Source organism: Brachyhypopomus gauderio, unplaced genomic scaffold (genome assembly GCF_052324685.1).
Source record: "Brachyhypopomus gauderio isolate BG-103 unplaced genomic scaffold, BGAUD_0.2 sc159, whole genome shotgun sequence".
Classification (NCBI taxonomy): Eukaryota; Metazoa; Chordata; class Actinopteri; order Gymnotiformes; family Hypopomidae; genus Brachyhypopomus; species Brachyhypopomus gauderio.
This window is the reverse complement of record NW_027506980.1, coordinates 24,074-51,332: the sequence shown is the minus strand read 5'-3', so window position 1 is coordinate 51,332 and position 27,259 is coordinate 24,074. Positions and strand designations below refer to the sequence as shown.

General features: G+C 42.0%; 28 non-coding genes across 28 annotated transcripts; 13 read left to right on the top strand and 15 right to left on the bottom strand.

Moving 5' to 3' along the window:
* The first annotated feature begins 245 nt into the window (after window positions 1-245).
* Window positions 246-319, top strand: trnan-guu (transfer RNA asparagine (anticodon GUU)). Its single transcript has one exon. It is a non-coding gene; the product is annotated as a tRNA-Asn (tRNA).
* Window positions 320-408: 89 nt separating this feature from the next.
* trnak-cuu (transfer RNA lysine (anticodon CUU)) lies at window positions 409-481 on the bottom strand. The gene has a single exon. It is a non-coding gene; the product is annotated as a tRNA-Lys (tRNA).
* A 1,314-nt stretch (window positions 482-1,795) lies between these two features.
* Window positions 1,796-1,868, bottom strand: trnak-cuu (transfer RNA lysine (anticodon CUU)). Its single transcript has one exon. It is a non-coding gene; the product is annotated as a tRNA-Lys (tRNA).
* Window positions 1,869-3,019: 1,151 nt separating this feature from the next.
* On the top strand, window positions 3,020-3,093 carry trnan-guu (transfer RNA asparagine (anticodon GUU)). Its single transcript has one exon. It is a non-coding gene; the product is annotated as a tRNA-Asn (tRNA).
* Window positions 3,094-3,182: 89 nt separating this feature from the next.
* Window positions 3,183-3,255, bottom strand: trnak-cuu (transfer RNA lysine (anticodon CUU)). Its single transcript has one exon. It is a non-coding gene; the product is annotated as a tRNA-Lys (tRNA).
* Window positions 3,256-4,406: 1,151 nt separating this feature from the next.
* Window positions 4,407-4,480, top strand: trnan-guu (transfer RNA asparagine (anticodon GUU)). The gene has a single exon. It is a non-coding gene; the product is annotated as a tRNA-Asn (tRNA).
* An 89-nt stretch (window positions 4,481-4,569) lies between these two features.
* trnak-cuu (transfer RNA lysine (anticodon CUU)) lies at window positions 4,570-4,642 on the bottom strand. The gene has a single exon. It is a non-coding gene; the product is annotated as a tRNA-Lys (tRNA).
* A 1,151-nt stretch (window positions 4,643-5,793) lies between these two features.
* On the top strand, window positions 5,794-5,867 carry trnan-guu (transfer RNA asparagine (anticodon GUU)). Its single transcript has one exon. It is a non-coding gene; the product is annotated as a tRNA-Asn (tRNA).
* An 89-nt stretch (window positions 5,868-5,956) lies between these two features.
* trnak-cuu (transfer RNA lysine (anticodon CUU)) lies at window positions 5,957-6,029 on the bottom strand. Its single transcript has one exon. It is a non-coding gene; the product is annotated as a tRNA-Lys (tRNA).
* A 1,151-nt stretch (window positions 6,030-7,180) lies between these two features.
* trnan-guu (transfer RNA asparagine (anticodon GUU)) lies at window positions 7,181-7,254 on the top strand. Its single transcript has one exon. It is a non-coding gene; the product is annotated as a tRNA-Asn (tRNA).
* Window positions 7,255-7,343: 89 nt separating this feature from the next.
* On the bottom strand, window positions 7,344-7,416 carry trnak-cuu (transfer RNA lysine (anticodon CUU)). The gene has a single exon. It is a non-coding gene; the product is annotated as a tRNA-Lys (tRNA).
* A 2,538-nt stretch (window positions 7,417-9,954) lies between these two features.
* Window positions 9,955-10,028, top strand: trnan-guu (transfer RNA asparagine (anticodon GUU)). Its single transcript has one exon. It is a non-coding gene; the product is annotated as a tRNA-Asn (tRNA).
* Window positions 10,029-10,117: 89 nt separating this feature from the next.
* trnak-cuu (transfer RNA lysine (anticodon CUU)) lies at window positions 10,118-10,190 on the bottom strand. Its single transcript has one exon. It is a non-coding gene; the product is annotated as a tRNA-Lys (tRNA).
* A 1,314-nt stretch (window positions 10,191-11,504) lies between these two features.
* Window positions 11,505-11,577, bottom strand: trnak-cuu (transfer RNA lysine (anticodon CUU)). Its single transcript has one exon. It is a non-coding gene; the product is annotated as a tRNA-Lys (tRNA).
* A 2,538-nt stretch (window positions 11,578-14,115) lies between these two features.
* trnan-guu (transfer RNA asparagine (anticodon GUU)) lies at window positions 14,116-14,189 on the top strand. Its single transcript has one exon. It is a non-coding gene; the product is annotated as a tRNA-Asn (tRNA).
* An 89-nt stretch (window positions 14,190-14,278) lies between these two features.
* trnak-cuu (transfer RNA lysine (anticodon CUU)) lies at window positions 14,279-14,351 on the bottom strand. The gene has a single exon. It is a non-coding gene; the product is annotated as a tRNA-Lys (tRNA).
* Window positions 14,352-15,502: 1,151 nt separating this feature from the next.
* On the top strand, window positions 15,503-15,576 carry trnan-guu (transfer RNA asparagine (anticodon GUU)). Its single transcript has one exon. It is a non-coding gene; the product is annotated as a tRNA-Asn (tRNA).
* An 89-nt stretch (window positions 15,577-15,665) lies between these two features.
* trnak-cuu (transfer RNA lysine (anticodon CUU)) lies at window positions 15,666-15,738 on the bottom strand. The gene has a single exon. It is a non-coding gene; the product is annotated as a tRNA-Lys (tRNA).
* A 1,151-nt stretch (window positions 15,739-16,889) lies between these two features.
* Window positions 16,890-16,963, top strand: trnan-guu (transfer RNA asparagine (anticodon GUU)). The gene has a single exon. It is a non-coding gene; the product is annotated as a tRNA-Asn (tRNA).
* Window positions 16,964-17,052: 89 nt separating this feature from the next.
* trnak-cuu (transfer RNA lysine (anticodon CUU)) lies at window positions 17,053-17,125 on the bottom strand. Its single transcript has one exon. It is a non-coding gene; the product is annotated as a tRNA-Lys (tRNA).
* Window positions 17,126-19,663: 2,538 nt separating this feature from the next.
* trnan-guu (transfer RNA asparagine (anticodon GUU)) lies at window positions 19,664-19,737 on the top strand. The gene has a single exon. It is a non-coding gene; the product is annotated as a tRNA-Asn (tRNA).
* An 89-nt stretch (window positions 19,738-19,826) lies between these two features.
* trnak-cuu (transfer RNA lysine (anticodon CUU)) lies at window positions 19,827-19,899 on the bottom strand. The gene has a single exon. It is a non-coding gene; the product is annotated as a tRNA-Lys (tRNA).
* Window positions 19,900-21,213: 1,314 nt separating this feature from the next.
* trnak-cuu (transfer RNA lysine (anticodon CUU)) lies at window positions 21,214-21,286 on the bottom strand. Its single transcript has one exon. It is a non-coding gene; the product is annotated as a tRNA-Lys (tRNA).
* A 2,538-nt stretch (window positions 21,287-23,824) lies between these two features.
* trnan-guu (transfer RNA asparagine (anticodon GUU)) lies at window positions 23,825-23,898 on the top strand. The gene has a single exon. It is a non-coding gene; the product is annotated as a tRNA-Asn (tRNA).
* An 89-nt stretch (window positions 23,899-23,987) lies between these two features.
* On the bottom strand, window positions 23,988-24,060 carry trnak-cuu (transfer RNA lysine (anticodon CUU)). The gene has a single exon. It is a non-coding gene; the product is annotated as a tRNA-Lys (tRNA).
* A 1,151-nt stretch (window positions 24,061-25,211) lies between these two features.
* On the top strand, window positions 25,212-25,285 carry trnan-guu (transfer RNA asparagine (anticodon GUU)). The gene has a single exon. It is a non-coding gene; the product is annotated as a tRNA-Asn (tRNA).
* A 1,313-nt stretch (window positions 25,286-26,598) lies between these two features.
* On the top strand, window positions 26,599-26,672 carry trnan-guu (transfer RNA asparagine (anticodon GUU)). The gene has a single exon. It is a non-coding gene; the product is annotated as a tRNA-Asn (tRNA).
* Window positions 26,673-26,761: 89 nt separating this feature from the next.
* trnak-cuu (transfer RNA lysine (anticodon CUU)) lies at window positions 26,762-26,834 on the bottom strand. The gene has a single exon. It is a non-coding gene; the product is annotated as a tRNA-Lys (tRNA).
* Window positions 26,835-27,259: the final 425 nt, after the last annotated feature.

The following is a 27,259-nucleotide window of genomic DNA, read 5'->3' as shown; positions in this document are numbered from 1 at the left end:
AAAGGATCAAAACTGTGACAGGAAAAGGGTCTACAAACTGACCTTTTGTTTGAAGACCTGCAGGTCGTGACAAGTGAGTAATTGAAGGAAGGGCAAATTTTAGACAAGCTAGCAGAAAAGTGTGAGTGACCTTGATGTTGCATCCTTTATGCATTGGCTCATCTCATCAAAAGCCAGCAAACAGGAGGAATGTGCTTGTTGGGTTTTTCTTTTGAGGAAGAACTGTGTAAGCACAGATGCATCTGGTCTCTGTGGCGCAATCGGTTAGCGCGTTCGGCTGTTAACCGAAAGGATGGTGGTTCGAGCCCACCCAGGGACGATGTATGTTCCTTTCTCTTCTTTTTTAGACGTATTTTGCGCAAACAGATTAACTAAATTTCAACATTTCTCTCAAACAAATCAGCCTCTCGCCCAACGTGGGGCTCGAACCCACGACCCTGAGATTAAGAGTCTCATGCTCTACCGACTGAGCTAGCCGGGCATTTTATGTAGGACCCCAAAAGCACTTGCTGTCGCCACATGTTGACATGTTGAGCAGGACCTGAGCTATGTTTGTGGAATTTGTGCAGAGACTAAAGACCTTCACCCTTAAACATTCACTAAACCTGGTGCATGATCTCACATCCCAGAGATTGAGAATCTGGCAAACTAACAATCGAACTGGTCAGGTAACAGCAGCATTTGAAGTGGGGTCAAAAATGTACCATTAAAGGCACTTGACATCCCCGCTCAGTTTCGTTGCATAGCCTCTTTATAGTTGTTGAAAAAACGTTTTGTAGCGGAAGAAAACATTAATTTACTGGAAGACAATCCAGTGATCGCTCTTAATATCAAAGTAAAACATGTACTCTGTCCTGATAAAATTTTGACCATGTGCATTTCACCTTGGGATTTAAAGTGTTTCCCGTTAGTCTGAGTACATCAGCTGAAGGCAGCTTAACTTCTTTTTTGGTTCTTGAAGTCTTTTTTTATTCTCATCCGAAAGGCATATTCTGTTCCAGAAAACATTGGGGATTCCAATGTATCAATGACCTAGTTGGGAAAATGATTGCTGAACTCTGTAATGATCCTGATCTCAGCAGTACCAAGTGCCACAAAGGTCCACAAATCAGTTTACTCATGTATTTTATTGCCTATGGTTTGGTTTGTAAATGTGTGTTGGTGATATGGATGCATTCATGACACCACATTTTCTGGACAAAATGCGTCTTGGAGCAGAGCTCCTGCAGTGCTTCCATCAAATCTGTTTTGAATAGGTTTTGGGTGCATTTTCACATATAATTTCAAAAGCGTCATATCTAAGAGGACATAACCCTGCAACTGAAGGCAAGGGAGCTACACTGTGTAAACTGGTGAAAATCATACACATTCCGATGACTGGTGGACAAAAGGATCAAAACTGTGACAGGAAAAGGGTCTACAAACTGACCTTTTGTTTGAAGACCTGCAGGTCGTGACAAGTGAGTAATTGAAGGAAGGGCAAATTTTAGACAAGCTAGCAGAAAAGTGTGAGTGACCTTGATGTTGCATCCTTTATGCATTGGCTCATTTCATCAAAAGCCAGCAAACAGGAGGAATGTGCTTGTTGGGTTTTTCTTTTGAGGAAGAACTGTGTAAGCACAGAAGCATCTGGTCTCTGTGGCGCAATCGGTTAGCACGTTCGGCTGTTAACCGAAAGGATGGTGGTTCGAGCCCACCCAGGGACGATGTATGTTCCTTTCTCTTCTTTTTTAGACGTATTTTGTGCAAACAGATTAACTAAATTTCAACATTTCTCTCAAACAAATCAGCCTCTCGCCCAACGTGGGGCTCGAACCCACGACCCTGAGATTAAGAGTCTCATGCTCTACCGACTGAGCTAGCCGGGCGTTTTTTGTAGGACCCCAAAAGCACTTGCTGTCGCCACATGTTGACATGTTGAGCAGGACCTGAGCTATGTTTGTGGAATTTGTGCAGAGACTAAAGACCTTCACACTTAAACATTCACTAAACCTGGTGCATGATCTCACATCCCAGAGATTGAGAATCTGGCAAACTAACAATCGAACTGGTCAGGTAACAGCAGCATTTGAAGTGGGGTCAAAAATGTACCATTAAAGGCACTTGACATCCCCGCTCAGTTTCGTTGCATAGCCTCTTTATAGTTGTTGAAAAAACGTTTTGTAGCGGAAGAAAACATTAATTTACTGGAAGACAATCCAGTGATCGCTCTTAATATCAAAGTAAAACATGTACTCTGTCCTGATAAAATTTTGACCATGTGCATTTCACCTTGGGATTTAAAGTGTTTCCCGTTAGTCTGAGTACATCAGCTGAAGGCAGCTTAACTTCTTTTTTGGTTCTTGAAGTCTTTTTTTATTCTCATCCGAAAGGCATATTCTGTTCCAGAAAACATTGGGGATTCCAATGTATCAATGACCTAGTTGGGAAAATGATTGCTGAACTCTGTAATGATCCTGATCTCAGCAGTACCAAGTGCCACAAAGGTCCACAAATCAGTTTACTCATGTATTTTATTGCCTATGGTTTGGTTTGTAAATGTGTGTTGGTGATATGGATGCATTCATGACACCACATTTTCTGGACAAAATGCGTCTTGGAGCAGAGCTCCTGCAGTGCTTCCATCAAATCTGTTTTGAATAGGTTTTGGGTGCATTTTCACATATAATTTCAAAAGCGTCATATCTAAGAGGACATAACCCTGCAACTGAAGGCAAGGGAGCTACACTGTGTAAACTGGTGAAAATCATACACATTCCGATGACTGGTGGACAAAAGGATCAAAACTGTGACAGGAAAAGGGTCTACAAACTGACCTTTTGTTTGAAGACCTGCAGGTCGTGACAAGTGAGTAATTGAAGGAAGGGCAAATTTTAGACAAGCTAGCAGAAAAGTGTGAGTGACCTTGATGTTGCATCCTTTATGCATTGGCTCATTTCATCAAAAGCCAGCAAACAGGAGGAATGTGCTTGTTGGGTTTTTCTTTTGAGGAAGAACTGTGTAAGCACAGAAGCATCTGGTCTCTGTGGCGCAATCGGTTAGCGCGTTCGGCTGTTAACCGAAAGGATGGTGGTTCGAGCCCACCCAGGGACGATGTATGTTCCTTTCTCTTCTTTTTTAGACGTATTTTGTGCAAACAGATTAACTAAATTTCAACATTTCTCTCAAACAAATCAGCCTCTCGCCCAACGTGGGGCTCGAACCCACGACCCTGAGATTAAGAGTCTCATGCTCTACCGACTGAGCTAGCCGGGCGTTTTATGTAGGACCCCAAAAGCACTTGCTGTCGCCACATGTTGACATGTTGAGCAGGACCTGAGCTATGTTTGTGGAATTTGTGCAGAGACTAAAGACCTTCACACTTAAACATTCACTAAACCTGGTGCATGATCTCACATCCCAGAGATTGAGAATCTGGCAAACTAACAATCGAACTGGTCAGGTAACAGCAGCATTTGAAGTGGGGTCAAAAATGTACCATTAAAGGCACTTGACATCCCCGCTCAGTTTCGTTGCATAGCCTCTTTATAGTTGTTGAAAAAACGTTTTGTAGCGGAAGAAAACATTAATTTACTGGAAGACAATCCAGTGATCGCTCTTAATATCAAAGTAAAACATGTACTCTGTCCTGATAAAATTTTGACCATGTGCATTTCACCTTGGGATTTAAAGTGTTTCCCGTTAGTCTGAGTACATCAGCTGAAGGCAGCTTAACTTCTTTTTTGGTTCTTGAAGTCTTTTTTTATTCTCATCCGAAAGGCATATTCTGTTCCAGAAAACATTGGGGATTCCAATGTATCAATGACCTAGTTGGGAAAATGATTGCTGAACTCTGTAATGATCCTGATCTCAGCAGTACCAAGTGCCACAAAGGTCCACAAATCAGTTTACTCATGTATTTTATTGCCTATGGTTTGGTTTGTAAATGTGTGTTGGTGATATGGATGCATTCATGACACCACATTTTCTGGACAAAATGCGTCTTGGAGCAGAGCTCCTGCAGTGCTTCCATCAAATCTGTTTTGAATAGGTTTTGGGTGCATTTTCACATATAATTTCAAAAGCGTCATATCTAAGAGGACATAACCCTGCAACTGAAGGCAAGGGAGCTACACTGTGTAAACTGGTGAAAATCATACACATTCCGATGACTGGTGGACAAAAGGATCAAAACTGTGACAGGAAAAGGGTCTACAAACTGACCTTTTGTTTGAAGACCTGCAGGTCGTGACAAGTGAGTAATTGAAGGAAGGGCAAATTTTAGACAAGCTAGCAGAAAAGTGTGAGTGACCTTGATGTTGCATCCTTTATGCATTGGCTCATCTCATCAAAAGCCAGCAAACAGGAGGAATGTGCTTGTTGGGTTTTTCTTTTGAGGAAGAACTGTGTAAGCACAGATGCATCTGGTCTCTGTGGCGCAATCGGTTAGCGCGTTCGGCTGTTAACCGAAAGGATGGTGGTTCGAGCCCACCCAGGGACGATGTATGTTCCTTTCTCTTCTTTTTTAGACGTATTTTGCGCAAACAGATTAACTAAATTTCAACATTTCTCTCAAACAAATCAGCCTCTCGCCCAACGTGGGGCTCGAACCCACGACCCTGAGATTAAGAGTCTCATGCTCTACCGACTGAGCTAGCCGGGCATTTTATGTAGGACCCCAAAAGCACTTGCTGTCGCCACATGTTGACATGTTGAGCAGGACCTGAGCTATGTTTGTGGAATTTGTGCAGAGACTAAAGACCTTCACCCTTAAACATTCACTAAACCTGGTGCATGATCTCACATCCCAGAGATTGAGAATCTGGCAAACTAACAATCGAACTGGTCAGGTAACAGCAGCATTTGAAGTGGGGTCAAAAATGTACCATTAAAGGCACTTGACATCCCCGCTCAGTTTCGTTGCATAGCCTCTTTATAGTTGTTGAAAAAACGTTTTGTAGCGGAAGAAAACATTAATTTACTGGAAGACAATCCAGTGATCGCTCTTAATATCAAAGTAAAACATGTACTCTGTCCTGATAAAATTTTGACCATGTGCATTTCACCTTGGGATTTAAAGTGTTTCCCGTTAGTCTGAGTACATCAGCTGAAGGCAGCTTAACTTCTTTTTTGGTTCTTGAAGTCTTTTTTTATTCTCATCCGAAAGGCATATTCTGTTCCAGAAAACATTGGGGATTCCAATGTATCAATGACCTAGTTGGGAAAATGATTGCTGAACTCTGTAATGATCCTGATCTCAGCAGTACCAAGTGCCACAAAGGTCCACAAATCAGTTTACTCATGTATTTTATTGCCTATGGTTTGGTTTGTAAATGTGTGTTGGTGATATGGATGCATTCATGACACCACATTTTCTGGACAAAATGCGTCTTGGAGCAGAGCTCCTGCAGTGCTTCCATCAAATCTGTTTTGAATAGGTTTTGGGTGCATTTTCACATATAATTTCAAAAGCGTCATATCTAAGAGGACATAACCCTGCAACTGAAGGCAAGGGAGCTACACTGTGTAAACTGGTGAAAATCATACACATTCCGATGACTGGTGGACAAAAGGATCAAAACTGTGACAGGAAAAGGGTCTACAAACTGACCTTTTGTTTGAAGACCTGCAGGTCGTGACAAGTGAGTAATTGAAGGAAGGGCAAATTTTAGACAAGCTAGCAGAAAAGTGTGAGTGACCTTGATGTTGCATCCTTTATGCATTGGCTCATTTCATCAAAAGCCAGCAAACAGGAGGAATGTGCTTGTTGGGTTTTTCTTTTGAGGAAGAACTGTGTAAGCACAGAAGCATCTGGTCTCTGTGGCGCAATCGGTTAGCGCGTTCGGCTGTTAACCGAAAGGATGGTGGTTCGAGCCCACCCAGGGACGATGTATGTTCCTTTCTCTTCTTTTTTAGACGTATTTTGTGCAAACAGATTAACTAAATTTCAACATTTCTCTCAAACAAATCAGCCTCTCGCCCAACGTGGGGCTCGAACCCACGACCCTGAGATTAAGAGTCTCATGCTCTACCGACTGAGCTAGCCGGGCGTTTTATGTAGGACCCCAAAAGCACTTGCTGTCGCCACATGTTGACATGTTGAGCAGGACCTGAGCTATGTTTGTGGAATTTGTGCAGAGACTAAAGACCTTCACACTTAAACATTCACTAAACCTGGTGCATGATCTCACATCCCAGAGATTGAGAATCTGGCAAACTAACAATCGAACTGGTCAGGTAACAGCAGCATTTGAAGTGGGGTCAAAAATGTACCATTAAAGGCACTTGACATCCCCGCTCAGTTTCGTTGCATAGCCTCTTTATAGTTGTTGAAAAAACGTTTTGTAGCGGAAGAAAACATTAATTTACTGGAAGACAATCCAGTGATCGCTCTTAATATCAAAGTAAAACATGTACTCTGTCCTGATAAAATTTTGACCATGTGCATTTCACCTTGGGATTTAAAGTGTTTCCCGTTAGTCTGAGTACATCAGCTGAAGGCAGCTTAACTTCTTTTTTGGTTCTTGAAGTCTTTTTTTATTCTCATCCGAAAGGCATATTCTGTTCCAGAAAACATTGGGGATTCCAATGTATCAATGACCTAGTTGGGAAAATGATTGCTGAACTCTGTAATGATCCTGATCTCAGCAGTACCAAGTGCCACAAAGGTCCACAAATCAGTTTACTCATGTATTTTATTGCCTATGGTTTGGTTTGTAAATGTGTGTTGGTGATATGGATGCATTCATGACACCACATTTTCTGGACAAAATGCGTCTTGGAGCAGAGCTCCTGCAGTGCTTCCATCAAATCTGTTTTGAATAGGTTTTGGGTGCATTTTCACATATAATTTCAAAAGCGTCATATCTAAGAGGACATAACCCTGCAACTGAAGGCAAGGGAGCTACACTGTGTAAACTGGTGAAAATCATACACATTCCGATGACTGGTGGACAAAAGGATCAAAACTGTGACAGGAAAAGGGTCTACAAACTGACCTTTTGTTTGAAGACCTGCAGGTCGTGACAAGTGAGTAATTGAAGGAAGGGCAAATTTTAGACAAGCTAGCAGAAAAGTGTGAGTGACCTTGATGTTGCATCCTTTATGCATTGGCTCATCTCATCAAAAGCCAGCAAACAGGAGGAATGTGCTTGTTGGGTTTTTCTTTTGAGGAAGAACTGTGTAAGCACAGATGCATCTGGTCTCTGTGGCGCAATCGGTTAGCGCGTTCGGCTGTTAACCGAAAGGATGGTGGTTCGAGCCCACCCAGGGACGATGTATGTTCCTTTCTCTTCTTTTTTAGACGTATTTTGCGCAAACAGATTAACTAAATTTCAACATTTCTCTCAAACAAATCAGCCTCTCGCCCAACGTGGGGCTCGAACCCACGACCCTGAGATTAAGAGTCTCATGCTCTACCGACTGAGCTAGCCGGGCGTTTTATGTAGGACCCCAAAAGCACTTGCTGTCGCCACATGTTGACATGTTGAGCAGGACCTGAGCTATGTTTGTGGAATTTGTGCAGAGACTAAAGACCTTCACCCTTAAACATTCACTAAACCTGGTGCATGATCTCACATCCCAGAGATTGAGAATCTGGCAAACTAACAATCGAACTGGTCAGGTAACAGCAGCATTTGAAGTGGGGTCAAAAATGTACCATTAAAGGCACTTGACATCCCCGCTCAGTTTCGTTGCATAGCCTCTTTATAGTTGTTGAAAAAACGTTTTGTAGCGGAAGAAAACATTAATTTACTGGAAGACAATCCAGTGATCGCTCTTAATATCAAAGTAAAACATGTACTCTGTCCTGATAAAATTTTGACCATGTGCATTTCACCTTGGGATTTAAAGTGTTTCCCGTTAGTCTGAGTACATCAGCTGAAGGCAGCTTAACTTCTTTTTTGGTTCTTGAAGTCTTTTTTTATTCTCATCCGAAAGGCATATTCTGTTCCAGAAAACATTGGGGATTCCAATGTATCAATGACCTAGTTGGGAAAATGATTGCTGAACTCTGTAATGATCCTGATCTCAGCAGTACCAAGTGCCACAAAGGTCCACAAATCAGTTTACTCATGTATTTTATTGCCTATGGTTTGGTTTGTAAATGTGTGTTGGTGATATGGATGCATTCATGACACCACATTTTCTGGACAAAATGCGTCTTGGAGCAGAGCTCCTGCAGTGCTTCCATCAAATCTGTTTTGAATAGGTTTTGGGTGCATTTTCACATATAATTTCAAAAGCGTCATATCTAAGAGGACATAACCCTGCAACTGAAGGCAAGGGAGCTACACTGTGTAAACTGGTGAAAATCATACACATTCCGATGACTGGTGGACAAAAGGATCAAAACTTTGACAGGAAAAGGGTCTACAAACTGACCTTTTGTTTGAAGACCTGCAGGTCTTGACAAGTGAGTAATTGAAGGAAGGGCAAATTTTAGACAAGCTAGCAGAAAAGTGTGAGTGACCTTGATGTTGCATCCTTTATGCATTGGCTCATTTCATCAAAAGCCAGCAAACAGGAGGAATGTGCTTGTTGGGTTTTTCTTTTGAGGAAGAACTATGTAAGCACAGAAGCATCTGGTCTCTGTGGCGCAATCGGTTAGCGCGTTCGGCTGTTAACCGAAAGGATGGTGGTTCGAGCCCACCCAGGGAAGATGTATGTTCCTTTCTCTTCTTTTTTAGACGTATTTTGCGCAAACAGATTAACTAAATTTCAACATTTCTCTCAAACAAATCAGCCTCTCGCCCAACGTGGGGCTCGAACCCACGACCCTGAGATTAAGAGTCTCATGCTCTACCGACTGAGCGAGCCAGACGTTTTTTGTAGGACCCCAAAAGCACTTGCTGTCGCCACATGTTGACATGTTGAGCAGGACCTGAGCTATGTTTGTGGAATTTGTGCAGAGACTAAAGACCTTCACCCTTAAACATTCACTAAACCTGGTGCATGATCTCACATCCCAGAGATTGAGAATCTGGCAAACTAACAATCGAACTGGTCAGGTAACAGCAGCATTTGAAGTGGGGTCAAAAATGTACCATTAAAGGCACTTGACATCCCCGCTCAGTTTCGTTGCATAGCCTCTTTATAGTTGTTGAAAAAACATTTTGTAGCGGAAGAAAACATTAATTTACTGGAAGACAATCCAGTGATCGCTCTTAATATCAAAGTAAAACATGTACTCTGTCCTGATAAAATTTTGACCATGTGCATTTCACCTTGGGATTTAAAGTGTTTCCCGTTAGTCTGAGTACATCAGCTGAAGGCAGCTTAACTTCTTTTTTGGTTCTTGAAGTCTTTTTTTATTCTCATCCGAAAGGCATATTCTGTTCCAGAAAACATTGGGGATTCCAATGTATCAATGACCTAGTTGGGAAAATGATTGCTGAACTCTGTAATGATCCTGATCTCAGCAGTACCAAGTGCCACAAAGGTCCACAAATCAGTTTACTCATGTATTTTATTGCCTATGGTTTGGTTTGTAAATGTGTGTTGGTGATATGGATGCATTCATGACACCACATTTTCTGGACAAAATGCGTCTTGGAGCAGAGCTCCTGCAGTGCTTCCATCAAATCTGTTTTGAATAGGTTTTGGGTGCATTTTCACATATAATTTCAAAAGCGTCATATCTAAGAGGACATAACCCTGCAACTGAAGGCAAGGGAGCTACACTGTGTAAACTGGTGAAAATCATACACATTCCGATGACTGGTGGACAAAAGGATCAAAACTGTGACAGGAAAAGGGTCTACAAACTGACCTTTTGTTTGAAGACCTGCAGGTCGTGACAAGTGAGTAATTGAAGGAAGGGCAAATTTTAGACAAGCTAGCAGAAAAGTGTGAGTGACCTTGATGTTGCATCCTTTATGCATTGGCTCATTTCATCAAAAGCCAGCAAACAGGAGGAATGTGCTTGTTGGGTTTTTCTTTTGAGGAAGAACTATGTAAGCACCGAAGCATCTGGTCTCTGTGGCGCAATCGGTTAGCGCGTTCGGCTGTTAACCGAAAGGATGGTGGTTCGAGCCCACCCAGGGACGATGTATGTTCCTTTCTCTTCTTTTTTAGACATATTTTGCGCAAACAGATTAACTAAATTTCAACATTTCTCTCAAACAAATCAGCCTCTCGCCCAACGTGGGGCTCGAACCCACGACCCTGAGATTAAGAGTCTCATGCTCTACCGACTGAGCTAGCCGGGCGTTTTATGTAGGACCCCAAAAGCACTTGCTGTCGCCACATGTTGACATGTTGAGCAGGACCTGAGCTATGTTTGTGGAATTTGTGCAGAGACTAAAGACCTTCACCCTTAAACATTCACTAAACCTGGTGCATGATCTCACATCCCAGAGATTGAGAATCTGGCAAACTAACAATCGAACTGGTCAGGTAACAGCAGCATTTGAAGTGGGGTCAAAAATGTACCATTAAAGGCACTTGACATCCCCGCTCAGTTTCGTTGCATAGCCTCTTTATAGTTGTTGAAAAAACGTTTTGTAGCGGAAGAAAACATTAATTTACTGGAAGACAATCCAGTGATCGCTCTTAATATCAAAGTAAAACAAGTACTCTGTCCTGATAAAATTTTGACCATGTGCATTTCACCTTGGGATTTAAAGTGTTTCCCGTTAGTCTGAGTACATCAGCTGAAGGCAGCTTAACTTCTTTTTTGGTTCTTGAAGTCTTTTTTTATTCTCATCCGAAAGGCATATTCTGTTCCAGAAAACATTGGGGATTCCAATGTATCAATGACCTAGTTGGGAAAATGATTGCTGAACTCTGTAATGATCCTGATCTCAGCAGTACCAAGTGCCACAAAGGTCCACAAATCAGTTTACTCATGTATTTTATTGCCTATGGTTTGGTTTGTAAATGTGTGTTGGTGATATGGATGCATTCATGACACCACATTTTCTGGACAAAATGCGTCTTGGAGCAGAGCTCCTGCAGTGCTTCCATCAAATCTGTTTTGAATAGGTTTTGGGTGCATTTTCACATATAATTTCAAAAGCGTCATATCTAAGAGGACATAACCCTGCAACTGAAGGCAAGGGAGCTACACTGTGTAAACTGGTGAAAATCATACACATTCCGATGACTGGTGGACAAAAGGATCAAAACTGTAACAGGAAAAGGGTCTACAAACTGACCTTTTGTTTGAAGACCTGCAGGTCGTGACAAGTGAGTAATTGAAGGAAGGGCAAATTTTAGACAAGCTAGCAGAAAAGTGTGAGTGACCTTGATGTTGCATCCTTTATGCATTGGCTCATTTCATCAAAAGCCAGCAAACAGGAGGAATGTGCTTGTTGGGTTTTTCTTTTGAGGAAGAACTATGTAAGCACCGAAGCATCTGGTCTCTGTGGCGCAATCAGTTAGCGCGTTCGGCTGTTAACCGAAAGGATGGTGGTTCGAGCCCACCCAGGGACGATGTATGTTCCTTTCTCTTCTTTTTTAGACGTATTTTGCGCAAACAGATTAACTAAATTTCAACATTTCTCTCAAACAAATCAGCCTCTCGCCCAACGTGGGGCTCGAACCCACGACCCTGAGATTAAGAGTCTCATGCTCTACCGACTGAGCTAGCCGGGTGTTTTATGTAGAACCCCAAAAGCACTTGCTGTCGCCACATGTTGACATGTTGAGCAGGACCTGAGCTATGTTTGTGGAATTTGTGCAGAGACTAAAGACCTTCACCCTTAAACATTCACTAAACCTGGTGCATGATCTCACATCCCAGAGATTGAGAATCTGGCAAACTAACAATCGAACTGGTCAGGTAACAGCAGCATTTGAAGTGGGGTCAAAAATGTACCATTAAAGGCACTTGACATCCCCGCTCAGTTTCGTTGCATAGCCTCTTTATAGTTGTTGAAAAAACGTTTTGTAGCGGAAGAAAACATTAATTTACTGGAAGACAATCCAGTGATCGCTCTTAATATCAAAGTAAAACATGTACTCTGTCCTGATAAAATTTTGACCATGTGCATTTCACCTTGGGATTTAAAGTGTTTCCCGTTAGTCTGAGTACATCAGCTGAAGGCAGCTTAACTTCTTTTTTGGTTCTTGAAGTCTTTTTTTATTCTCATCCGAAAGGCATATTCTGTTCCAGAAAACATTGGGGATTCCAATGTATCAATGACCTAGTTGGGAAAATGATTGCTGAACTCTGTAATGATCCTGATCTCAGCAGTACCAAGTGCCACAAAGGTCCACAAATCAGTTTACTCATGTATTTTATTGCCTATGGTTTGGTTTGTAAATGTGTGTTGGTGATATGGATGCATTCATGACACCACATTTTCTGGACAAAATGCGTCTTGGAGCAGAGCTCCTGCAGTGCTTCCATCAAATCTGTTTTGAATAGGTTTTGGGTGCATTTTCACATATAATTTCAAAAGCGTCATATCTAAGAGGACATAACCCTGCAACTGAAGGCAAGGGAGCTACACTGTGTAAACTGGTGAAAATCATACACATTCCGATGACTGGTGGACAAAAGGATCAAAACTTTGACAGGAAAAGGGTCTACAAACTGACCTTTTGTTTGAAGACCTGCAGGTCTTGACAAGTGAGTAATTGAAGGAAGGGCAAATTTTAGACAAGCTAGCAGAAAAGTGTGAGTGACCTTGATGTTGCATCCTTTATGCATTGGCTCATTTCATCAAAAGCCAGCAAACAGGAGGAATGTGCTTGTTGGGTTTTTCTTTTGAGGAAGAACTATGTAAGCACAGAAGCATCTGGTCTCTGTGGCGCAATCGTTTAGCGCGTTCGGCTGTTAACCGAAAGGATGGTGGTTCGAGCCCACCCAGGGACGATGTATGTTCCTTTCTCTTCTTTTTTAGACGTATTTTGCGCAAACAGATTAACTAAATTTCAACATTTCTCTCAAACAAATCAGCCTCTCGCCCAACGTGGGGCTCGAACCCACGACCCTGAGATTAAGAGTCTCATGCTCTACCGACTGAGCGAGCCGGACGTTTTTTGTAGGACCCCAAAAGCACTTGCTGTCGCCACATGTTGACATGTTGAGCAGGACCTGAGCTATGTTTGTGGAATTTGTGCAGAGACTAAAGACCTTCACCCTTAAACATTCACTAAACCTGGTGCATGATCTCACATCCCAGAGATTGAGAATCTGGCAAACTAACAATCGAACTGGTCAGGTAACAGCAGCATTTGAAGTGGGGTCAAAAATGTACCATTAAAGGCACTTGACATCCCCGCTCAGTTTCGTTGCATAGCCTCTTTATAGTTGTTGAAAAAACATTTTGTAGCGGAAGAAAACATTAATTTACTGGAAGACAATCCAGTGATCGCTCTTAATATCAAAGTAAAACATGTACTCTGTCCTGATAAAATTTTGACCATGTGCATTTCACCTTGGGATTTAAAGTGTTTCCCGTTAGTCTGAGTACATCAGCTGAAGGCAGCTTAACTTCTTTTTTGGTTCTTGAAGTCTTTTTTTATTCTCATCCGAAAGGCATATTCTGTTCCAGAAAACATTGGGGATTCCAATGTATCAATGACCTAGTTGGGAAAATGATTGCTGAACTCTGTAATGATCCTGATCTCAGCAGTACCAAGTGCCACAAAGGTCCACAAATCAGTTTACTCATGTATTTTATTGCCTATGGTTTGGTTTGTAAATGTGTGTTGGTGATATGGATGCATTCATGACACCACATTTTCTGGACAAAATGCGTCTTGGAGCAGAGCTCCTGCAGTGCTTCCATCAAATCTGTTTTGAATAGGTTTTGGGTGCATTTTCACATATAATTTCAAAAGCGTCATATCTAAGAGGACATAACCCTGCAACTGAAGGCAAGGGAGCTACACTGTGTAAACTGGTGAAAATCATACACATTCCGATGACTGGTGGACAAAAGGATCAAAACTGTGACAGGAAAAGGGTCTACAAACTGACCTTTTGTTTGAAGACCTGCAGGTCGTGACAAGTGAGTAATTGAAGGAAGGGCAAATTTTAGACAAGCTAGCAGAAAAGTGTGAGTGACCTTGATGTTGCATCCTTTATGCATTGGCTCATCTCATCAAAAGCCAGCAAACAGGAGGAATGTGCTTGTTGGGTTTTTCTTTTGAGGAAGAACTGTGTAAGCACAGATGCATCTGGTCTCTGTGGCGCAATCGGTTAGCGCGTTCGGCTGTTAACCGAAAGGATGGTGGTTCGAGCCCACCCAGGGACGATGTATGTTCCTTTCTCTTCTTTTTTAGACGTATTTTGCGCAAACAGATTAACTAAATTTCAACATTTCTCTCAAACAAATCAGCCTCTCGCCCAACGTGGGGCTCGAACCCACGACCCTGAGATTAAGAGTCTCATGCTCTACCGACTGAGCTAGCCGGGCATTTTATGTAGGACCCCAAAAGCACTTGCTGTCGCCACATGTTGACATGTTGAGCAGGACCTGAGCTATGTTTGTGGAATTTGTGCAGAGACTAAAGACCTTCACCCTTAAACATTCACTAAACCTGGTGCATGATCTCACATCCCAGAGATTGAGAATCTGGCAAACTAACAATCGAACTGGTCAGGTAACAGCAGCATTTGAAGTGGGGTCAAAAATGTACCATTAAAGGCACTTGACATCCCCGCTCAGTTTCGTTGCATAGCCTCTTTATAGTTGTTGAAAAAACGTTTTGTAGCGGAAGAAAACATTAATTTACTGGAAGACAATCCAGTGATCGCTCTTAATATCAAAGTAAAACATGTACTCTGTCCTGATAAAATTTTGACCATGTGCATTTCACCTTGGGATTTAAAGTGTTTCCCGTTAGTCTGAGTACATCAGCTGAAGGCAGCTTAACTTCTTTTTTGGTTCTTGAAGTCTTTTTTTATTCTCATCCGAAAGGCATATTCTGTTCCAGAAAACATTGGGGATTCCAATGTATCAATGACCTAGTTGGGAAAATGATTGCTGAACTCTGTAATGATCCTGATCTCAGCAGTACCAAGTGCCACAAAGGTCCACAAATCAGTTTACTCATGTATTTTATTGCCTATGGTTTGGTTTGTAAATGTGTGTTGGTGATATGGATGCATTCATGACACCACATTTTCTGGACAAAATGCGTCTTGGAGCAGAGCTCCTGCAGTGCTTCCATCAAATCTGTTTTGAATAGGTTTTGGGTGCATTTTCACATATAATTTCAAAAGCGTCATATCTAAGAGGACATAACCCTGCAACTGAAGGCAAGGGAGCTACACTGTGTAAACTGGTGAAAATCATACACATTCCGATGACTGGTGGACAAAAGGATCAAAACTGTGACAGGAAAAGGGTCTACAAACTGACCTTTTGTTTGAAGACCTGCAGGTCGTGACAAGTGAGTAATTGAAGGAAGGGCAAATTTTAGACAAGCTAGCAGAAAAGTGTGAGTGACCTTGATGTTGCATCCTTTATGCATTGGCTCATTTCATCAAAAGCCAGCAAACAGGAGGAATGTGCTTGTTGGGTTTTTCTTTTGAGGAAGAACTGTGTAAGCACAGAAGCATCTGGTCTCTGTGGCGCAATCGGTTAGCGCGTTCGGCTGTTAACCGAAAGGATGGTGGTTCGAGCCCACCCAGGGACGATGTATGTTCCTTTCTCTTCTTTTTTAGACGTATTTTGTGCAAACAGATTAACTAAATTTCAACATTTCTCTCAAACAAATCAGCCTCTCGCCCAACGTGGGGCTCGAACCCACGACCCTGAGATTAAGAGTCTCATGCTCTACCGACTGAGCTAGCCGGGCGTTTTATGTAGGACCCCAAAAGCACTTGCTGTCGCCACATGTTGACATGTTGAGCAGGACCTGAGCTATGTTTGTGGAATTTGTGCAGAGACTAAAGACCTTCACACTTAAACATTCACTAAACCTGGTGCATGATCTCACATCCCAGAGATTGAGAATCTGGCAAACTAACAATCGAACTGGTCAGGTAACAGCAGCATTTGAAGTGGGGTCAAAAATGTACCATTAAAGGCACTTGACATCCCCGCTCAGTTTCGTTGCATAGCCTCTTTATAGTTGTTGAAAAAACGTTTTGTAGCGGAAGAAAACATTAATTTACTGGAAGACAATCCAGTGATCGCTCTTAATATCAAAGTAAAACATGTACTCTGTCCTGATAAAATTTTGACCATGTGCATTTCACCTTGGGATTTAAAGTGTTTCCCGTTAGTCTGAGTACATCAGCTGAAGGCAGCTTAACTTCTTTTTTGGTTCTTGAAGTCTTTTTTTATTCTCATCCGAAAGGCATATTCTGTTCCAGAAAACATTGGGGATTCCAATGTATCAATGACCTAGTTGGGAAAATGATTGCTGAACTCTGTAATGATCCTGATCTCAGCAGTACCAAGTGCCACAAAGGTCCACAAATCAGTTTACTCATGTATTTTATTGCCTATGGTTTGGTTTGTAAATGTGTGTTGGTGATATGGATGCATTCATGACACCACATTTTCTGGACAAAATGCGTCTTGGAGCAGAGCTCCTGCAGTGCTTCCATCAAATCTGTTTTGAATAGGTTTTGGGTGCATTTTCACATATAATTTCAAAAGCGTCATATCTAAGAGGACATAACCCTGCAACTGAAGGCAAGGGAGCTACACTGTGTAAACTGGTGAAAATCATACACATTCCGATGACTGGTGGACAAAAGGATCAAAACTGTGACAGGAAAAGGGTCTACAAACTGACCTTTTGTTTGAAGACCTGCAGGTCGTGACAAGTGAGTAATTGAAGGAAGGGCAAATTTTAGACAAGCTAGCAGAAAAGTGTGAGTGACCTTGATGTTGCATCCTTTATGCATTGGCTCATCTCATCAAAAGCCAGCAAACAGGAGGAATGTGCTTGTTGGGTTTTTCTTTTGAGGAAGAACTGTGTAAGCACAGATGCATCTGGTCTCTGTGGCGCAATCGGTTAGCGCGTTCGGCTGTTAACCGAAAGGATGGTGGTTCGAGCCCACCCAGGGACGATGTATGTTCCTTTCTCTTCTTTTTTAGACGTATTTTGCGCAAACAGATTAACTAAATTTCAACATTTCTCTCAAACAAATCAGCCTCTCGCCCAACGTGGGGCTCGAACCCACGACCCTGAGATTAAGAGTCTCATGCTCTACCGACTGAGCTAGCCGGGCGTTTTATGTAGGACCCCAAAAGCACTTGCTGTCGCCACATGTTGACATGTTGAGCAGGACCTGAGCTATGTTTGTGGAATTTGTGCAGAGACTAAAGACCTTCACCCTTAAACATTCACTAAACCTGGTGCATGATCTCACATCCCAGAGATTGAGAATCTGGCAAACTAACAATCGAACTGGTCAGGTAACAGCAGCATTTGAAGTGGGGTCAAAAATGTACCATTAAAGGCACTTGACATCCCCGCTCAGTTTCGTTGCATAGCCTCTTTATAGTTGTTGAAAAAACGTTTTGTAGCGGAAGAAAACATTAATTTACTGGAAGACAATCCAGTGATCGCTCTTAATATCAAAGTAAAACATGTACTCTGTCCTGATAAAATTTTGACCATGTGCATTTCACCTTGGGATTTAAAGTGTTTCCCGTTAGTCTGAGTACATCAGCTGAAGGCAGCTTAACTTCTTTTTTGGTTCTTGAAGTCTTTTTTTATTCTCATCCGAAAGGCATATTCTGTTCCAGAAAACATTGGGGATTCCAATGTATCAATGACCTAGTTGGGAAAATGATTGCTGAACTCTGTAATGATCCTGATCTCAGCAGTACCAAGTGCCACAAAGGTCCACAAATCAGTTTACTCATGTATTTTATTGCCTATGGTTTGGTTTGTAAATGTGTGTTGGTGATATGGATGCATTCATGACACCACATTTTCTGGACAAAATGCGTCTTGGAGCAGAGCTCCTGCAGTGCTTCCATCAAATCTGTTTTGAATAGGTTTTGGGTGCATTTTCACATATAATTTCAAAAGCGTCATATCTAAGAGGACATAACCCTGCAACTGAAGGCAAGGGAGCTACACTGTGTAAACTGGTGAAAATCATACACATTCCGATGACTGGTGGACAAAAGGATCAAAACTTTGACAGGAAAAGGGTCTACAAACTGACCTTTTGTTTGAAGACCTGCAGGTCTTGACAAGTGAGTAATTGAAGGAAGGGCAAATTTTAGACAAGCTAGCAGAAAAGTGTGAGTGACCTTGATGTTGCATCCTTTATGCATTGGCTCATTTCATCAAAAGCCAGCAAACAGGAGGAATGTGCTTGTTGGGTTTTTCTTTTGAGGAAGAACTATGTAAGCACAGAAGCATCTGGTCTCTGTGGCGCAATCGGTTAGCGCGTTCGGCTGTTAACCGAAAGGATGGTGGTTCGAGCCCACCCAGGGAAGATGTATGTTCCTTTCTCTTCTTTTTTAGACGTATTTTGCGCAAACAGATTAACTAAATTTCAACATTTCTCTCAAACAAATCAGCCTCTCGCCCAACGTGGGGCTCGAACCCACGACCCTGAGATTAAGAGTCTCATGCTCTACCGACTGAGCGAGCCAGACGTTTTTTGTAGGACCCCAAAAGCACTTGCTGTCGCCACATGTTGACATGTTGAGCAGGACCTGAGCTATGTTTGTGGAATTTGTGCAGAGACTAAAGACCTTCACCCTTAAACATTCACTAAACCTGGTGCATGATCTCACATCCCAGAGATTGAGAATCTGGCAAACTAACAATCGAACTGGTCAGGTAACAGCAGCATTTGAAGTGGGGTCAAAAATGTACCATTAAAGGCACTTGACATCCCCGCTCAGTTTCGTTGCATAGCCTCTTTATAGTTGTTGAAAAAACATTTTGTAGCGGAAGAAAACATTAATTTACTGGAAGACAATCCAGTGATCGCTCTTAATATCAAAGTAAAACATGTACTCTGTCCTGATAAAATTTTGACCATGTGCATTTCACCTTGGGATTTAAAGTGTTTCCCGTTAGTCTGAGTACATCAGCTGAAGGCAGCTTAACTTCTTTTTTGGTTCTTGAAGTCTTTTTTTATTCTCATCCGAAAGGCATATTCTGTTCCAGAAAACATTGGGGATTCCAATGTATCAATGACCTAGTTGGGAAAATGATTGCTGAACTCTGTAATGATCCTGATCTCAGCAGTACCAAGTGCCACAAAGGTCCACAAATCAGTTTACTCATGTATTTTATTGCCTATGGTTTGGTTTGTAAATGTGTGTTGGTGATATGGATGCATTCATGACACCACATTTTCTGGACAAAATGCGTCTTGGAGCAGAGCTCCTGCAGTGCTTCCATCAAATCTGTTTTGAATAGGTTTTGGGTGCATTTTCACATATAATTTCAAAAGCGTCATATCTAAGAGGACATAACCCTGCAACTGAAGGCAAGGGAGCTACACTGTGTAAACTGGTGAAAATCATACACATTCCGATGACTGGTGGACAAAAGGATCAAAACTGTGACAGGAAAAGGGTCTACAAACTGACCTTTTGTTTGAAGACCTGCAGGTCGTGACAAGTGAGTAATTGAAGGAAGGGCAAATTTTAGACAAGCTAGCAGAAAAGTGTGAGTGACCTTGATGTTGCATCCTTTATGCATTGGCTCATTTCATCAAAAGCCAGCAAACAGGAGGAATGTGCTTGTTGGGTTTTTCTTTTGAGGAAGAACTATGTAAGCACCGAAGCATCTGGTCTCTGTGGCGCAATCGGTTAGCGCGTTCGGCTGTTAACCGAAAGGATGGTGGTTCGAGCCCACCCAGGGACGATGTATGTTCCTTTCTCTTCTTTTTTAGACATATTTTGCGCAAACAGATTAACTAAATTTCAACATTTCTCTCAAACAAATCAGCCTCTCGCCCAACGTGGGGCTCGAACCCACGACCCTGAGATTAAGAGTCTCATGCTCTACCGACTGAGCTAGCCGGGCGTTTTATGTAGGACCCCAAAAGCACTTGCTGTCGCCACATGTTGACATGTTGAGCAGGACCTGAGCTATGTTTGTGGAATTTGTGCAGAGACTAAAGACCTTCACCCTTAAACATTCACTAAACCTGGTGCATGATCTCACATCCCAGAGATTGAGAATCTGGCAAACTAACAATCGAACTGGTCAGGTAACAGCAGCATTTGAAGTGGGGTCAAAAATGTACCATTAAAGGCACTTGACATCCCCGCTCAGTTTCGTTGCATAGCCTCTTTATAGTTGTTGAAAAAACGTTTTGTAGCGGAAGAAAACATTAATTTACTGGAAGACAATCCAGTGATCGCTCTTAATATCAAAGTAAAACAAGTACTCTGTCCTGATAAAATTTTGACCATGTGCATTTCACCTTGGGATTTAAAGTGTTTCCCGTTAGTCTGAGTACATCAGCTGAAGGCAGCTTAACTTCTTTTTTGGTTCTTGAAGTCTTTTTTTATTCTCATCCGAAAGGCATATTCTGTTCCAGAAAACATTGGGGATTCCAATGTATCAATGACCTAGTTGGGAAAATGATTGCTGAACTCTGTAATGATCCTGATCTCAGCAGTACCAAGTGCCACAAAGGTCCACAAATCAGTTTACTCATGTATTTTATTGCCTATGGTTTGGTTTGTAAATGTGTGTTGGTGATATGGATGCATTCATGACACCACATTTTCTGGACAAAATGCGTCTTGGAGCAGAGCTCCTGCAGTGCTTCCATCAAATCTGTTTTGAATAGGTTTTGGGTGCATTTTCACATATAATTTCAAAAGCGTCATATCTAAGAGGACATAACCCTGCAACTGAAGGCAAGGGAGCTACACTGTGTAAACTGGTGAAAATCATACACATTCCGATGACTGGTGGACAAAAGGATCAAAACTGTAACAGGAAAAGGGTCTACAAACTGACCTTTTGTTTGAAGACCTGCAGGTCGTGACAAGTGAGTAATTGAAGGAAGGGCAAATTTTAGACAAGCTAGCAGAAAAGTGTGAGTGACCTTGATGTTGCATCCTTTATGCATTGGCTCATTTCATCAAAAGCCAGCAAACAGGAGGAATGTGCTTGTTGGGTTTTTCTTTTGAGGAAGAACTATGTAAGCACCGAAGCATCTGGTCTCTGTGGCGCAATCAGTTAGCGCGTTCGGCTGTTAACCGAAAGGATGGTGGTTCGAGCCCACCCAGGGACGATGTATGTTCCTTTCTCTTCTTTTTTAGACGTATTTTGCGCAAACAGATTAACTAAATTTCAACATTTCTCTCAAACAAATCAGCCTCTCGCCCAACGTGGGGCTCGAACCCACGACCCTGAGATTAAGAGTCTCATGCTCTACCGACTGAGCTAGCCGGGCGTTTTATGTAGAACCCCAAAAGCACTTGCTGTCGCCACATGTTGACATGTTGAGCAGGACCTGAGCTATGTTTGTGGAATTTGTGCAGAGACTAAAGACCTTCACCCTTAAACATTCACTAAACCTGGTGCATGATCTCACATCCCAGAGATTGAGAATCTGGCAAACTAACAATCGAACTGGTCAGGTAACAGCAGCATTTGAAGTGGGGTCAAAAATGTACCATTAAAGGCACTTGACATCCCCGCTCAGTTTCGTTGCATAGCCTCTTTATAGTTGTTGAAAAAACGTTTTGTAGCGGAAGAAAACATTAATTTACTGGAAGACAATCCAGTGATCGCTCTTAATATCAAAGTAAAACATGTACTCTGTCCTGATAAAATTTTGACCATGTGCATTTCACCTTGGGATTTAAAGTGTTTCCCGTTAGTCTGAGTACATCAGCTGAAGGCAGCTTAACTTCTTTTTTGGTTCTTGAAGTCTTTTTTTATTCTCATCCGAAAGGCATATTCTGTTCCAGAAAACATTGGGGATTCCAATGTATCAATGACCTAGTTGGGAAAATGATTGCTGAACTCTGTAATGATCCTGATCTCAGCAGTACCAAGTGCCACAAAGGTCCACAAATCAGTTTACTCATGTATTTTATTGCCTATGGTTTGGTTTGTAAATGTGTGTTGGTGATATGGATGCATTCATGACACCACATTTTCTGGACAAAATGCGTCTTGGAGCAGAGCTCCTGCAGTGCTTCCATCAAATCTGTTTTGAATAGGTTTTGGGTGCATTTTCACATATAATTTCAAAAGCGTCATATCTAAGAGGACATAACCCTGCAACTGAAGGCAAGGGAGCTACACTGTGTAAACTGGTGAAAATCATACACATTCCGATGACTGGTGGACAAAAGGATCAAAACTTTGACAGGAAAAGGGTCTACAAACTGACCTTTTGTTTGAAGACCTGCAGGTCTTGACAAGTGAGTAATTGAAGGAAGGGCAAATTTTAGACAAGCTAGCAGAAAAGTGTGAGTGACCTTGATGTTGCATCCTTTATGCATTGGCTCATTTCATCAAAAGCCAGCAAACAGGAGGAATGTGCTTGTTGGGTTTTTCTTTTGAGGAAGAACTATGTAAGCACAGAAGCATCTGGTCTCTGTGGCGCAATCGTTTAGCGCGTTCGGCTGTTAACCGAAAGGATGGTGGTTCGAGCCCACCCAGGGACGATGTATGTTCCTTTCTCTTCTTTTTTAGACGTATTTTGCGCAAACAGATTAACTAAATTTCAACATTTCTCTCAAACAAATCAGCCTCTCGCCCAACGTGGGGCTCGAACCCACGACCCTGAGATTAAGAGTCTCATGCTCTACCGACTGAGCGAGCCGGACGTTTTTTGTAGGACCCCAAAAGCACTTGCTGTCGCCACATGTTGACATGTTGAGCAGGACCTGAGCTATGTTTGTGGAATTTGTGCAGAGACTAAAGACCTTCACCCTTAAACATTCACTAAACCTGGTGCATGATCTCACATCCCAGAGATTGAGAATCTGGCAAACTAACAATCGAACTGGTCAGGTAACAGCAGCATTTGAAGTGGGGTCAAAAATGTACCATTAAAGGCACTTGACATCCCCGCTCAGTTTCGTTGCATAGCCTCTTTATAGTTGTTGAAAAAACATTTTGTAGCGGAAGAAAACATTAATTTACTGGAAGACAATCCAGTGATCGCTCTTAATATCAAAGTAAAACATGTACTCTGTCCTGATAAAATTTTGACCATGTGCATTTCACCTTGGGATTTAAAGTGTTTCCCGTTAGTCTGAGTACATCAGCTGAAGGCAGCTTAACTTCTTTTTTGGTTCTTGAAGTCTTTTTTTATTCTCATCCGAAAGGCATATTCTGTTCCAGAAAACATTGGGGATTCCAATGTATCAATGACCTAGTTGGGAAAATGATTGCTGAACTCTGTAATGATCCTGATCTCAGCAGTACCAAGTGCCACAAAGGTCCACAAATCAGTTTACTCATGTATTTTATTGCCTATGGTTTGGTTTGTAAATGTGTGTTGGTGATATGGATGCATTCATGACACCACATTTTCTGGACAAAATGCGTCTTGGAGCAGAGCTCCTGCAGTGCTTCCATCAAATCTGTTTTGAATAGGTTTTGGGTGCATTTTCACATATAATTTCAAAAGCGTCATATCTAAGAGGACATAACCCTGCAACTGAAGGCAAGGGAGCTACACTGTGTAAACTGGTGAAAATTATACACATTCCGATGACTGGTGGACAAAAGGATCAAAACTTTGACAGGAAAAGGGTCTACAAACTGACCTTTTGTTTGAAGACCTGCAGGTCTTGACAAGTGAGTAATTGAAGGAAGGGCAAATTTTAGACAAGCTAGCAGAAAAGTGTGAGTGACCTTGATGTTGCATCCTTTATGCATTGGCTCATTTCATCAAAAGCCAGCAAACAGGAGGAATGTGCTTGTTGGGTTTTTCTTTTGAGGAAGAACTATGTAAGCACAGAAGCATCAGGTCTCTGTGGCGCAATCGGTTAGCGCGTTCGGCTGTTAACCGAAAGGATGGTGGTTCGAGCCCACCCAGGGACGATGTATGTTCCTTTCTCTTCTTTTTTAGACGTATTTTGCGCAAACAGATTAACTAAATTTCAACATTTCTCTCAAACAAATCAGCCTCTCGCCCAACGTGGGGCTCGAACCCACGACCCTGAGATTAAGAGTCTCATGCTCTACCGACTGAGCTAGCCGGGCGTTTTATGTAGGACCCCAAAAGCACTTGCTGTCGCCACATGTTGACATGTTGAGCAGGACCTGAGCTATGTTTGTGGAATTTGTGCAGAGACTAAAGACCTTCACCCTTAAACATTCACTAAACCTGGTGCATGATCTCACATCCCAGAGATTGAGAATCTGGCAAACTAACAATCGAACTGGTCAGGTAACAGCAGCATTTGAAGTGGGGTCAAAAATGTACCATTAAAGGCACTTGACATCCCCGCTCAGTTTCGTTGCATAGCCTCTTTATAGTTGTTGAAAAAACGTTTTGTAGCGGAAGAAAACATTAATTTACTGGAAGACAATCCAGTGATCGCTCTTAATATCAAAGTAAAACATGTACTCTGTCCTGATAAAATTTTGACCATGTGCATTTCACCTTGGGATTTAAAGTGTTTCCCGTTAGTCTGAGTACATCAGCTGAAGGCAGCTTAACTTCTTTTTTGGTTCTTGAAGTCTTTTTTTATTCTCATCCGAAAGGCATATTCTGTTCCAGAAAACATTGGGGATTCCAATGTATCAATGACCTAGTTGGGAAAATGATTGCTGAACTCTGTAATGATCCTGATCTCAGCAGTACCAAGTGCCACAAAGGTCCACAAATCAGTTTACTCATGTATTTTATTGCCTATGGTTTGGTTTGTAAATGTGTGTTGGTGATATGGATGCATTCATGACACCACATTTTCTGGACAAAATGCGTCTTGGAGCAGAGCTCCTGCAGTGCTTCCATCAAATCTGTTTTGAATAGGTTTTGGGTGCATTTTCACATATAATTTCAAAAGCGTCATATCTAAGAGGACATAACCCTGCAACTGAAGGCAAGGGAGCTACACTGTGTAAACTGGTGAAAATCATACACATTCCGATGACTGGTGGACAAAAGGATCAAAACTTTGACAGGAAAAGGGTCTACAAACTGACCTTTTGTTTGAAGACCTGCAGGTCTTGACAAGTGAGTAATTGAAGGAAGGGCAAATTTTAGACAAGCTAGCAGAAAAGTGTGAGTGACCTTGATGTTGCATCCTTTATGCATTGGCTCATTTCATCAAAAGCCAGCAAACAGGAGGAATGTGCTTGTTGGGTTTTTCTTTTGAGGAAGAACTATGTAAGCACAGAAGCATCTGGTCTCTGTGGCGCAATCGGTTAGCGTGTTCGGCTGTTAACCGAAAGGATGGTGGTTCGAGCCCACCCAGGGACGATGTATGTTCCTTTCTCTTCTTTTTTAGACGTATTTTGCGCAAACAGATTAACTAAATTTCAACATTTCTCTCAAACAAATCAGCCTCTCGCCCAACGTGGGGCTCGAACCCACGACCCTGAGATTAAGAGTCTCATGCTCTACCGACTGAGCGAGCCGGACGTTTTTTGTAGGACCCCAAAAGCACTTGCTGTCGCCACATGTTGACATGTTGAGCAGGACCTGAGCTATGTTTGTGGAATTTGTGCAGAGACTAAAGACCTTCACCCTTAAACATTCACTAAACCTGGTGCATGATCTCACATCCCAGAGATTGAGAATCTGGCAAACTAACAATCGAACTGGTCAGGTAACAGCAGCATTTGAAGTGGGGTCAAAAATGTACCATTAAAGGCACTTGACATCCCCGCTCAGTTTCGTTGCATAGCCTCTTTATAGTTGTTGAAAAAACATTTTGTAGCGGAAGAAAACATTAATTTACTGGAAGACAATCCAGTGATCGCTCTTAATATCAAAGTAAAACATGTACTCTGTCCTGATAAAATTTTGACCATGTGCATTTCACCTTGGGATTTAAAGTGTTTCCCGTTAGTCTGAGTACATCAGCTGAAGGCAGCTTAACTTCTTTTTTGGTTCTTGAAGTCTTTTTTTATTCTCATCCGAAAGGCATATTCTGTTCCAGAAAACATTGGGGATTCCAATGTATCAATGACCTAGTTGGGAAAATGATTGCTGAACTCTGTAATGATCCTGATCTCAGCAGTACCAAGTGCCACAAAGGTCCACAAATCAGTTTACTCATGTATTTTATTGCCTATGGTTTGGTTTGTAAATGTGTGTTGGTGATATGGATGCATTCATGACACCACATTTTCTGGACAAAATGCGTCTTGGAGCAGAGCTCCTGCAGTGCTTCCATCAAATCTGTTTTGAATAGGTTTTGGGTGCATTTTCACATATAATTTCAAAAGCGTCATATCTAAGAGGACATAACCCTGCAACTGAAGGCAAGGGAGCTACACTGTGTAAACTGGTAAAAATCATACACATTCCGATGACTGGTGGACAAAAGGATCAAAACTTTGACAGGAAAAGGGTCTACAAACTGACCTTTTGTTTGAAGACCTGCAGGTCTTGACAAGTGAGTAATTGAAGGAAGGGCAAATTTTAGACAAGCTAGCAGAAAAGTGTGAGTGACCTTGATGTTGCATCCTTTATGCATTGGCTCATTTCATCAAAAGCCAGCAAACAGGAGGAATGTGCTTGTTGGGTTTTTCTTTTGAGGAAGAACTATGTAAGCACAGAAGCATCAGGTCTCTGTGGCGCAATCGGTTAGCGCGTTCGGCTGTTAACCGAAAGGATGGTGGTTCGAGCCCACCCAGGGACGATGTATGTTCCTTTCTCTTCTTTTTTAGACGTATTTTGCGCAAACAGATTAACTAAATTTCAACATTTCTCTCAAACAAATCAGCCTCTCGCCCAACGTGGGGCTCGAACCCACGACCCTGAGATTAAGAGTCTCATGCTCTACCGACTGAGCTAGCCGGGCGTTTTATGTAGGACCCCAAAAGCACTTGCTGTCGCCACATGTTGACATGTTGAGCAGGACCTGAGCTATGTTTGTGGAATTTGTGCAGAGACTAAAGACCTTCACCCTTAAACATTCACTAAACCTGGTGCATGATCTCACATCCCAGAGATTGAGAATCTGGCAAACTAACAATCGAACTGGTCAGGTAACAGCAGCATTTGAAGTGGGGTCAAAAATGTACCATTAAAGGCACTTGACATCCCCGCTCAGTTTCGTTGCATAGCCTCTTTATAGTTGTTGAAAAAACGTTTTGTAGCGGAAGAAAACATTAATTTACTGGAAGACAATCCAGTGATCGCTCTTAATATCAAAGTAAAACATGTACTCTGTCCTGATAAAATTTTGACCATGTGCATTTCACCTTGGGATTTAAAGTGTTTCCC